Source organism: Lissotriton helveticus, chromosome 11, assembly GCF_964261635.1.
Source record: "Lissotriton helveticus chromosome 11, aLisHel1.1, whole genome shotgun sequence".
Classification (NCBI taxonomy): Eukaryota; Metazoa; Chordata; class Amphibia; order Caudata; family Salamandridae; genus Lissotriton; species Lissotriton helveticus.
Window position 1 is genome coordinate 74,834,516 of NC_136072.1, and position 12,668 is coordinate 74,847,183.

Here is a 12,668-nt window from a genome sequence, read left to right on the forward strand (position 1 = left end):
GATGTGTTAAAACCTGCTCAAATAGAATTCGGATTGAAACCGACATTATTCTTTTATGCAGACCATATAACTCACAGTGAAACAAAGAAGCACTATTCTTGTGCCAGAGAAAAGGGCCCTGTGCTCCTGTCTCAAAATCACCATTAGCAAATTGTAGTTTTGTCCGTTGCCTTAGTTCTCACAACGGTCATCCTTGTGCACTGGGTGCACTTTTACGACAAGGTTTGCATCTTAAGGGGTACTCTGTGCATACCAAGTGCTCCCTTGGCAAGTGTGACTACCGGCAACTCACTGGGCCATACAGGACTGACAGAGGTGGAAGCAAAATGATTATAATAGCAGGACTTTTCTAAATCTGTATGCAAGTCCCCTAAAACCAGATGCTTTGCTCATCCATTTGGAAAATGGAGGTCACATGTATGATCCTTACTGTATATGTAAAGAATGTGTGTGCAGCATGTGTGACACCTGTGGCTGTGGACACACTGGGTTTTATTTTGAACTTACTTTTTTCAAGTGGTACATAAGAAGGAAGTTCGGACGGAGAGCCTAAACAGCAGATGTAAACTGCAGGCTGCACCCCAAGCACAGTTTAGGGGGTCCTTGGTAATAGGTTTGACTGAGTTGTGTTTCCAAGTTGGGAGAAAAGGTTTCCTTTTAAGCTAGGCCTTTGCTGGCCCATTATTCTCTAGAAGGGCAAATCCGCACAGGTTAAGAAATAGTTAATTTGAGCAACATCCTTTGCCTCTGTGGTCTTCTTTTCGGTTTTTGCTGACAAGAGGGTCCCAGCTCCACCACACCTTCGTGGTCCCTTTTCCAAAGAAAGACGCCTTGACCAGTCTGAGTGGAATAAGCAAAAGGGCTGGTCTGCCCAGAACCAAACTCATACACACTTGCTTTCTGCAGCTTAAAGATGGAATAGAAATGTCAAGCCGATGTGCCAATATTTAGTTTCCTGAGTTCAGGGTTTCCACACCAGTGCTGACCATGAAACTCTTTAAGCTCCAGGGCTGGGTAACTTCCAATTCAGAATATAGCACATCACAACGTGATGCATTACATTGCGCGCTTTTACAACGCGGTCTTAACAACAACTGCCTTGTTAGTACAAGATGCATTTACATCGCAAGTCATTACAACGACTTGCAGTAGGGTCCGCACTGGGCTTAGGATTAGTGGTATTTACTATTCCTACTCCAGTTTGTGCAACAGTAGGGAAGGTGTTGGAACTCATTTCCAATACCTCAGCGCCCACTACAGCAAGTTGTTGTAATGACTTGCTATGTAAATGCATTGCGAACTAACAATGTGGTCGTTGTAACGACTGCGTTGTAATAGAACTACGATGTAATGACAGCGTTGTAAACGCTGTTTCCCTCCAATTCCCTTTTCCATGTTTGGGCTCCATAATGTGGAGACTTTGTCCTAAGATTGCCAGGAGAAGCTGCCTCGACCCCACTTCTAGGTATACAGTTGACCAACTGATCTGGAGTGGCATCGCACAAGGAAGGCTCTGCTCAGATAGAGATTGGCTCTGAAGGAGAATGGGTGGGAAAAAACTGAAGCGGTTGACTGGCACCTCTGAGAAGGACATGCACCGTTCTGACCCAGCAGTGGAATCAAAGAGCGTGCTCTGGTGGATTGAAAATGCCAAGAAACTTGTAGTCAGCTGATTTTCTGAACTAAAAAAGTGTCAGAAACCATGTGTTGCTAAAATAATGTTGGTCTTCCATCTTTGGTGGACAGCAGGTTTGTTTGGGTGGTGAGTTTTTGGGTTTGGGACTAAGGACGATCCCAGCCAGATGAGCTGATGAGCCACAACCTCTGCAACTTAACTGCAGACTCCTCTTCCTGTGCTGAATGCTGGTGTAGTCTGCATCACATAGAATACACATTCAGGACAGAAAATGTACTGTGGTTTTGGATACAAAGAGGGTAGGGACCTTAACTAGGGGGAGGGAATGCTGTAGCTGAAACAAATTGTGTCACTGGGGAGTCTCTCTGTCAAGTAACTTCAGTGAGTTTTCTATTAACCCCTTCAGTGTGGGGCTGTTTCCCCCGCTGTGCTGTGGGGCGAGTGGGCGCTCACAGCGCCCCGGTACTCATGACGAGCCACGGCGCTCGTTTCAATGGAACGCTCAGCACAGCAGGGGAATCAGCCCAGCATGCGAGCGTTCCATTAAACGGGCGCGGTCATGAGCACCGGAGCGCCGTAGCTCATGACGAGCTCAGCTCGTCATGAGCACAGAAGGGGTTAAAAAAGAGCCAGTGGACAACACAAATTTCAACGAAAGTGCCCCCTGATTAGTGTGGGTATTGTGCCTCTTTGACGGCCCTATGAATGCCTTCTGTTGATGTTGTGTGTTACTTACACTGTGTGTAGTGTAGCAGTAAAGTAGTTTCTTTTCATATTCTGAAGAACTATTTAAAATCAAATGCATTCATTTGTATCTAATTTGTGTTGAGTTTAGAGTCTCCACTCCCAGAACACCTCCCAGAGTAAGCCCTAGACTACTTGACCTCTCTACTCTGATGGTTAAGTACTAAAGGGGTGTACTTGGTGCTCAGTTTTGGGTTGAACAGTGAGGTTAAGTCCGAGGTCATCAGTTGTAAAAAGCTTTGATTGTCACAGTCTGAGCCCATTCTGCCCTAGAACTCCTGAACAAGTTCCTACTAGATCAAGAAAATGACGTCTTTACCCCCTTATTGTTTATCAAAGTCAAATTACTTGGGAGGCTTTTCACTAAAGTAAATTACACTTGAGAGTTATTCACATGTGTGAGTTTTCTCTTACACTTTTTAATACCTTTACGATTTTTAGCTGTTTGGCAATCACTAATACTACAAAACCCTCCCATAAAAATAATGACGGAAGGGACTTAAAATAGAACCCCATTGCAACTAATGAGTAATTAAATGAAATTATTAAAAAAAAATAACTATCATTTATTGTGTAAAAAAACTATTTTAATTGTATATTAACACGTGTTTTATTATTAAAAATATAATTAAAGAAACGTATAATCAATTGTATTCATTAGTTTTTACAATTATTAACAACAAAATAAAAAAAAAGATATTATTGATTGCCCCAGTATTGGAACTTTCATAGATTCCCATGCTTTTGTATCATTCCCCGTTGTAGGAATGGGAGTCTCGGTAACAAAAATACCATAGCAGTAGGTACAAAAGAGAAAGAAAAGGCCTAGGCCTCATTCCCTTTTGTAGCACATCACACTCTTTTTGCAAAAGAGACCAAACTTAGGCATCAGCTAATCAGAAGAGCCTCACCCCATAGAACCCTCCTGAAGGAACCTCAGAGCCTCAGATTTTCATTGATTCACGTTGTGCTAGGGAGTCTCCTTTGAGCTCTGCTCAACTTCTACTCTTCAGGAAGTTTCTTCAAGGTTTTTTCTTCAGATTCTTTTCAGATTCTCTTCAGATTGTTAGCTGATCCTTCTAGGATGTCTGACAAGGAGAAGAAGAAGGCCCTTTTCAAGCCATGTTCCACCTGTGGCAAGAAAAGGCTGTTCATTGAGGATAAGCATAAAGACTGCATCTATTGCCTCTATCCTGACCACAAGGCTGCGGACTGTAAGATCTGTCGCACCTTTTCAACCAAGACCCTCCGGGACCGTGAGGGTAGGCTTCTGACATGGCTCCAGAAATTGAAGTCCAGGAAGGATACTGTCTCTAGTGACAGTGAGGACTCTGATTCTAAGTCTTCATCGAGAAGGTCAGTCAAAAGGGGTAGGGGTTCCCCTTCTACTTCTGTGGAGCATCCTTCTAAGGCCTCAAAAAAGGCCCCCAGAGAGTCTGAGAGCCAAGGTCCAGGCGAATCTCCTCACCGTCGTGAAAAGGAGAGGGTGGGACCATCTACGCATTCAAAGGGTTTGAAGACTGATCCAGCCTTCAGAAAACCCTCTTCCCCAGCTTCGGGAAAGTCTGACAGGAGTTCCAAGTCGTCGTCGATGAAGGCGTCGTCGACGGAGGCTCCGTTGACAAAGAAAAAGAAGCCTAAGCTGACACTGGTTCCGTCGACGGGCTCGTCGACGGGACAACCGACGACGACAGGATCGTCGGCGACGGCTACAACAGCGTCGACGAAGGAGTCGTCAACGAGGATGCCGATGTCGACGACGAAGGCGACGACGATGACAACGTCGACGAAGGAGTCGTCGACGAGAAGTTCATTGACTATGGTGACGACAACAGTGTCGTCGACGACAGCCTCGACGACCACAACATTGACAACATCGACGGCGGGGATGTTGACAGTCTCGTTGACGGCAGCGACAACAACGCCTATCTTGTCATCGAGTGTTTCAGTGTCGACGAAGCATATTCCGTCGACGAAGCCGACGACGGCTGCGTTTTCAGTTCCATCATCGACGGGACCGTCGACGATTTTGGCATCGGAAAAGAGAATCACTATCTCAATGACCAGAATTACGCCGGACATGACTTCTCCAAGGAGGGTAACCCCCTTGCCGCCAGCCCTACTATTGAATGAGGATGAGTCAGAGGAAGGAGGATCAGGACTCATATGACTATGCTGACAGTCCCTCTCAACTTCTGGTAAAGTGCCAGGAGACGGATTTAGAAGTAGGGTATGACGAAGAGAGTGATTATCATCATCATCATCATTCTGCCCAACCACATCAATCTTCGGATCAGGGCATGGTTTCAGTTCCGTCTTCTTTCTTGCAAGACCTACACCTGATGCTACAGGATTACAAATCTAGAGCAGCAAAGTCTGCTCAGGCTCCAGTTGTACAGGCCATTCCTGTCACGGCATCTACCTCAACAGCTGTTCCTGAGGTACCAGCTCAGGTGTCTCCTCCACCACAGACACCATTGCCAGAAGAGCCTTCCAGGCCAGTAGACACCCATGATTATTCCTCGGATGAGGATCATGATTCAGATGATGGTGATCAAGCTACTGAATGGGATGAATACATAATTCCGGACCCTCCATCTCCATGTCCGGACACGGTAGATTCCCCTCCGGCGTATATAGGCGGCTTCCATCAGTTAATGGAAAGAGCAACTGGCAGATTTAAGTTGACAATTCCTGGGGTGGCCACTGAGTGTTTCTTGTATGATTTCAAGGAACCTTATAGAAACTCGACAAGATCCATACCGATAGTGCAGCATCTGCGGGAGGAAGGCCGTAAGGCTATGAAGAACCCAGCGACGGTGATCCCTGTACTACCGCGTCTTGATAAAAAGTATAAAGCGCCTGACGATGGTCCAGCTGCCTTGACGGGTCACCCAAGACCGGACTCGGTAATTTCTCAGGCTGCGCAGAAAAAATCCTGCAACCCTCGGCTCCGTTAACAACTCCCCCCGACAAGGAAGGAAGGAGATTGGACAATGCGGGAAAAAGATTCTCATCAATGGCGAGTCTTCTGGTGCGTGCAGCTAATGCCCTGGCAATATTAGGCAGATATGATCACCAGCTATGGTGTGATGTCGCACCGTTTCTGGAGCAGCTTTCTCCGGAATCCAAAGTTGAAGCAAAGAAAGTCTTACAGGAGGGAGAGGCTACATCTATGGAGATCATTGACGCCGCCATGGACATTGCCATGACGGCGTTTTGGTCGCTGGCGGGGGCTGCAGTCCTTCGTCGCCAGGGGTGGCTGAAAGCAACCTTGTATCGACCTGAGATCCAAAATAAGGTCCTGGATCTTCCTTTTGATGGAGAGGCACTTTTCGGGAAACTGGTTGACGACACCCTCCAAGACATAAAGAAGGACACTGAGACCGCCAGATCTTTGGGTACTCTACAGTACCGCAAGACTCCTTTTAGAAGGGCCTGAGGAAAGAGTACAAACTACAGAGGATCTTTTCAACAACAAAGATACTCTTCCTACAGTTCAGATTCACAGCAGTACCGCCGGCCTTATCAACAAAGGCAGGGTCAATCCTCCAATTACTCCAGGCCTAACAATAGAGGAAAGCAGGCTCGCCAAGGACGTGATACCTCCAAAAGTCAATAGCGACCTCCTGGCTCTTCCTACTGTGCCCTCCTCCAGGAAGTCATCAGTTGGAGGCAGGGTATCCCAATACCTTCACAATTGGTCCAGGATAACATCGGACCGTTGGGTGCTCAACATCATTCGAAAGGGCCATACCTTAGAATTCACTCAAATCCCACCATCCAAAGCCCCAGCAGCCATTCCATCGAAACACCTGCGTCTTCTGCGGCTCTAAGCACATCAGATGCTCCTGAAAGGGGCAATAGAGCCAGTTCCTGCCGACCAAAAAGGACAGGGATTCTATTCCAGGTTCTTCCTGGTAAGGAAGACGCTAGAAAAATGGCGCCCCATTTTAGATCTCAGGGAGCTCAACACCTATCTCATCTCCCTGTCTTTCCGGATGGTCTCTCTTCAAGACATCCTGCGGCTCATCAATCCGGGGGATTTCATGGCCACACTCGATCTCGATCAGTGCACAGAAGGTTCCTACGCTTTACAGTAGCCAAGAGCCATTTTCAATTCAGGGTTTTACACTTTGGTCTTCGCTCAGCCCCAAGGATTTTCACAAAGGTGCTGGCGCCAGTAGCAGCTTTCCTGCGAAGGAATAATTTTCAAGTCTTTCCTTACCTGGACGACTGGTTGCTGAAGGCCCCGTGCAGGGGAGCTGCGCAAGACGCGGTTCAGGCTTGTACAAACCTGTTTCAAAATCTGGGTCTCACGTTAAACAAGGACAAATCGTCTCCGATCCCATCCAGGGAAGCACATTTCCTGGGAGCAATCCTGAACTCAAGACTCTCAAAGGCTTTTCCAACTCTAGAAAGACGAGAGAAACTGCAGTCCATGTCTCTGGACATACAAAGAAGAAGGTGTCTTTCAGTACGCCGCTACAAGTTTCTGCTGGGGGTAATGTCATCATGTATACCCCTGATACCTCACTGCAGACTGCGAATGCGTCCTCTTCAAGAACAACTGGACATCCAGTGGAGACAAGTTCACGGGTCATTCAACGACAAAGTAAACATCACTCTGTCAATAAAAAGAGCGGCCCGGTGGTAGACAGACCAGAGAAACCTTTGCCAAGGTCTATTCTTCGTAAGCGATCCGTCTCCTCAGGTGGTGACAACGGATGCGTCCTTGGAGGGCTGGGGAGCGGTGATGCAAGACTTGCATGTCAGTGGCCATTGGTCTCCTCACGATCGTCGGCTCCACTTCAATCTCTTGGAGCTAAGAGCAATAAAACTGGCTCTGCAAGCCTTTCTCCCTTGCCTAAAAGATTCACAAGTGCTCATCAGGACGGACAACACCACGGCCATGCATTATGTGAACAAGGAGGGAGGAACCAGGTCTCTCTCATTGTCTCAGGAAGCTCAGGAGATCTGGGAATGGGCGATCCTTCATGGAATGTCGCTGCAGGCAGAACACTTCCCAGGAATTCTAAACGAAAATGACGACAGATTGAGCAGGTTATCCTCGGTCAGTCACGAGTGGGAGCTGAACCAGCGGGTTCTAGAAGAGGTCTTTTACCAGTGGGGCAGACCAACAATAGATCTCTTTGCCACACAGACCAACAAGAAATGCCGGACTTATGCAAGCAGACATCACCAACAAGGATAATTGGGAAATGCGCTTTTGATAGCCTGGTCGAGGACATTTGTCTACGCCTTTCCCCCCATTCTACTGATCCCGAGATTGATCGAGAAGATCAATGTGGAACTATGCATGATGATCTTAATAGCCCCTGCTTGGCCGAGACGGTTCTGGTACACGGAGCTCTATCTGCTATCGCTAGCTCCTCCTCTTCCCTTGAGGGCTATTCCAGATCTCCTCACAATGTCCGAAGGACAGGTTTGGCATCCAGATCCACAGTCGTTACACCTGACAGCATGGCTCCTGAGCAGCGAGAATTTATGAATCTCCCCATCTCAAACGAAATTAAGGAAGTCCTCTCCCAGGCGAGAGCTCCTTCCACAAACAGGACTTACCGCTTAAAATGGAAGAGATTTTGTATTTGGTGCAGGAGACAGAAAGTTGACCCCTTTACTTCAAAGCCTCATCAGCTTCTACCTTATCTCTTGTCCCTGGATAAGTCGGGGCTGGTCCATTCTTCTATAAAGGTTCATTTGGCAGCCATTTCAAGATACACACGGTCTGAGTCTGGTCCTTTGCTGTGGTCTTCCAGAAATGTGAAATCATTTCTAAAAGGCTTGTTCCGGGTCTATTCACCAGTCAGGCCTCCGTCTCCTACCTGGCACCTAAATCTAGTCCTCACTCAACTCATGAAAAGCCCATTTGAACCAATTCATCGTTCAGACATGAAGTTCCTTTCATGGAAATTGGCTCTCCTTCTCGCCCTCACATCGGCAAGACATATTGGAGAATTGCAGGCTCTTACAATCCAGGAACCTTTCCTACAATTTAAAAGGAACACTGAGAATTAACCCTAGGTTCATACCCACGGTACCCTCGGACTTCCACTTGAACGAGCCGGTTATTCTGAAGCCCTTCTTTCCTCAGCCGGCTACACCGGCGGAGAGGTCGCTACATTCTTTGGATGTACAACGATGTTTAAAATTCTATTTGGATCGTACCAAGGGATTTGGAAATCCTCTCAATCATTTTTTGCTTTTGGTGGTCCAAGCAAAGGTCTCCCGCTGTCAAAACAGGGAATAGCGAGATGGATTACGAGTGCCATTCTACATTGCCTTACTGCAGCAAGGAAACCACTGACTGGCAGGGTTCGGGCACATTCCACAAGAACAGTGGCTTCTTCAGCAGCCCTCTTTGCGGGGGTGCAGGTTAAGGACATTTGCAGGGCTGCTACCTGGAGCAGCGTCCACACCTTTACTAAGCATTACTGCTTGGAATCCTTACAGCAAGATGAGACGGCAGTGGGCTAGGCTGTCCTGAGGAACCTCTTCCAATAATTGGTGAGCTTTCCTTTCTAACCCACCTTCCTTTATTTTGCACATTTTGTATCTTTATGTCATGTTGGCATATGCCAGACGCTGTAGCTTTTACCGTGGGGCTGTCTTTCTGGTCTTGCTGCTCCCTCTCCCGTGGCCGGGCTTGGCTCCGCCCCCCTGTTCCTATCGCTTGGTCCCACCATCGACCGGCCAGGCTTGGCTCCGCCGGTCCGCCTGCTGCTGTCGCCTACAAGCCCCAGGATCCTCAAGGGCAGGACGCCTAATCTGCATGCGCTAGGAGGCGCATAAAGACACGCCTGGTCCCTCGTCCCGCGAGGACGCGCCGGGAGAAGCCCGGGACAATGGCGGGACCGTCTGTCGCCGTCCGGGGCTGGCCAAGGCTGGGCTTGGCCCCCCCTCTTGCATTGTTCATCCGGGACACTGGACTTCATAGTAAGATCATATATCTATTGCGCGCCATATGTGTTAATATAAGGGTCATTGGTCACCATAACTGTATGTTCTACTGTAACCATATTACATAACATGAATAACCGGGTTAGTATAGGTAGAAAGTCTCTGGTGGGTGGGTCTGTCAGAGGGACTTTAGACCAGTTAATTACAAGGGCCGCCTCAGTGTTAGAATGCAAAATTGTACTCACGGAGCGGCGCCTATCCTCTGAATTGCCGAATAAACGCTCTTCCCTGGGACTCATCCAGTTAGCGACCACACCATCCCATCATGGCACTAGTATAGAACAACTAAGTGATATTGGTATTCCCCTACAGCTCCAAGATCTATCAGCATCACCAGCTAGAACTAGGGAACCTAACATCACAGATAACAGTATAGGATCACAATCTGAAATTTCTTCTGAGGAACAAATATTAGTGACATCTAGTAAGTCCCCTAATAAGAAGATTATTCCAACCACAACACCAGGGTTAAGACCGCCAATTAAAAGAAAGCGTGGGGGGAACATACAAAAAGGAAGACGAGCAAAAACATCTAAATTGGGCACGACCCCCTCGAACAATAAGGGTCTTGTAGAAAGTAAACCTGACCAAGATCATTTGTGTACACATTCCCATTGTCATCAGGATCTAATGAGAAATATAGAGCAATTGGTCAAATCCTTATTATTACCACTGGTTGAGAGGGTAAAGAGAATGGCAGAGCAAATGGTGTCCATTCAAGAATCGAGTAATGTTAATACAGACTTACTCAAGGAACTGTTAGTTAACAGTCTTTACCCGATCCCCATTGTGTCAATGTCAATGCAGTAAACAACTAAATCTACGATGTGCATGGATTTGACACCCCAAGTCGGTGATAATATCACGGATATCACGGTTAAACCAATCACGAATACAGTTCCTGAGCAATTGAAAAACAAGGAAGTAAGAGTCAAAGGGCAAGCATGCAAGCAAGGACATGAGTATGGAAATACCGCAAGTAGATCTCATTTGGATAAAAACCTAAGAGGACAAGCCCAGCAAATACATCTCCCTCCAGAGGCGGTACCTTATGTTATAGTACTCACTGGGGTACCTGAGCTGTTAGTGGGGAAATCCGAAAGATACCAGGACCTTAAGAATAAGGTAGTGTATTGGCTGAGAAAGAACAGGCCATTACCTTCCTATATAGATGGTGAAATCCTACACGTTAGAAGACTAGGCTGGGTGGGACAAAGACCAAAAGACGTACAGGGGGATATCATCATCATTAACTTCAGGGATTGTAGGGCAACAAATCACATTAGAGACTGGTAACCTGAGAGTTATGAGGGAGGTATTTCTACCCGTGATTTAAGTTATTTTATTCACAAGCACTGGTAGGAAACCAATCTAGAACTCGGTACCCGAATAATCAGTCCATAGCGGGTCCTGTTTTTAATGTTGCAACCTTCAATCGATTTGCCACACTTTCCAGATTGGAGGGGGTAGACTGACTCCTAGGAGGACTGTAGAGACTGTGAAGGATCAAGATTCACCTATATATAGAGCTGACGATGTGACAAATAGGGAGGAAGGGTCACTTGATAAAATATCTAAGGCGGTAGAGGTTGATATTGCTGATAAGAATATCTTCAAAGGTCAGATGATAATGTCTTGGAATCTAGCGGGGTTAAAAGATAAAGTGGACCGCTTAGAGTGGCTAGACATGGTCAATAAATACCATATTTTGTGTTTTCAAGAAACTTGGATGGCCAAATAGATAAACTTAATGGGATATCAAACCTTTAACTCACCTGCTATTGTAAGTCAACATGGTAGAAATAAAGGGGGCTTATGCACCTATATTTCTAATTCATCTGGGATAACCGTTTTCAATTTCATCTCAGCAGAATGTTACCAGATCCTGTTAGTCAGTTGGCCGGGCCTAAAGAATATGGTCATTGTAAACTTCTATAACAATGCCCATGCTTCATTATGGGAAGGGACCATTCTTAGTCTTAGAAAGTCGCTAAGGGATCTAGATTAAGCAGGGGATGGGGATTGGGCACTTTTATGGGTGGGTGATTTTAATTGTTTCCTTTGTACTTGTCATGCTACTGGCATTTATCCCCTGACGGGGAACAGGGACGATCCATCAACTCACTTTGTTCATTCCAGGCTGGGGGACTTGCTAAATTCCTTGATATACGAATTTGATCTGGGTAATATCAATGAAAGTTGTTCACTAGCGGAGGGGTTTAAACCAACCTTTAATGGGAGAGGGGTAAATTCTATTATTGACTTTATCCTTCTATCCGCCAGATATAGCCCATTGGTCCTGTCTTGGGAAACATTAGACGCCGCTTTGAGCGATCACTATCCCATCTCTTTCTGCTTGAAAGCAAAGGGAACTGAAATAATTAATAAGGTTACTTATAATGCCCCGATCAACCTGGCAAGTACTAATGGTTACTCCATCAAATGGGCAAATGTAAACCCTGAAAATTTTACGCAAAAATTGGTTACCAAAGTCTATGACCAGCTGTTAACCTGCCTCTCTCCATCTGAAGGTAATCATCAAGTTCTTGATGCCTTCGGTAAAATCATGTGCGAAATTAAAAAACAGTTGACAAAAGAGTATAAAAATCGCACACACAAAGTTAAGGGCTGGTTCGATAAAGCTTGTTCGAGGGCACACCAAAATTTGAAAGCTGCCCTACATGAAACTCCCAGATCTTTGGAGCTGGTAAGAAAGACTCGAAGACTTTATCGGGTAACCTTGGCCAGAAGGAAAAAAGAGTTAAAAAATGAAATCTGGCAGAACCTTCACGAGGCATGCTTAAAAAATGATAATATAGCTTTTTTGAGAGCAGTAAACAGCCCTTTTCTATCAGATAAAGAAACAGATATTATTGACATAGCTGTCTCGGGGGACACTTGGGTTAAGCATTTCTCTAATTTATACAATAAAACCGAATGTACCTGAGATTAAGAACGTCATTGATAATCAGCCGGTGTCAATCGTAGAGACGGAGCGTTCAGAGATGTTCCCATTGGGGGTGGTTTTTGAGCACGCGGAGGTTGTGAAGGCAATTAATGATAGCGCTTCGGGGAAAGCGCCGGGACCGGACGGTGTTCCGATTGACCTATATAAATCTGAGTTATCTCTATGGTCACCATTGTTAACTAATGTCCTAAATCGCGCTAATGCTTCTGGCTTTATCCCAACCTGGCCAGAAGCAGTTGTTATACCAATCTTCAAAAAAGGGGATAGGAACAACCCCGCTTGTTACAGACCTATTTCTCTTTTAGACGCCTTAATGAAGGTGGCGGACAGGATAATTCT

At 46.2% G+C, this 12,668-nt stretch overlaps 1 protein-coding gene across 2 annotated transcripts in view; it reads left to right on the forward strand.

Moving 5' to 3' along the window:
- Positions 1-12,668, forward strand: part of LOC144791617 (dehydrogenase/reductase SDR family member 4-like) — a 482,332-nt gene that overhangs the window by 372,980 nt on the left and 96,684 nt on the right. The window lies entirely within an intron of this gene.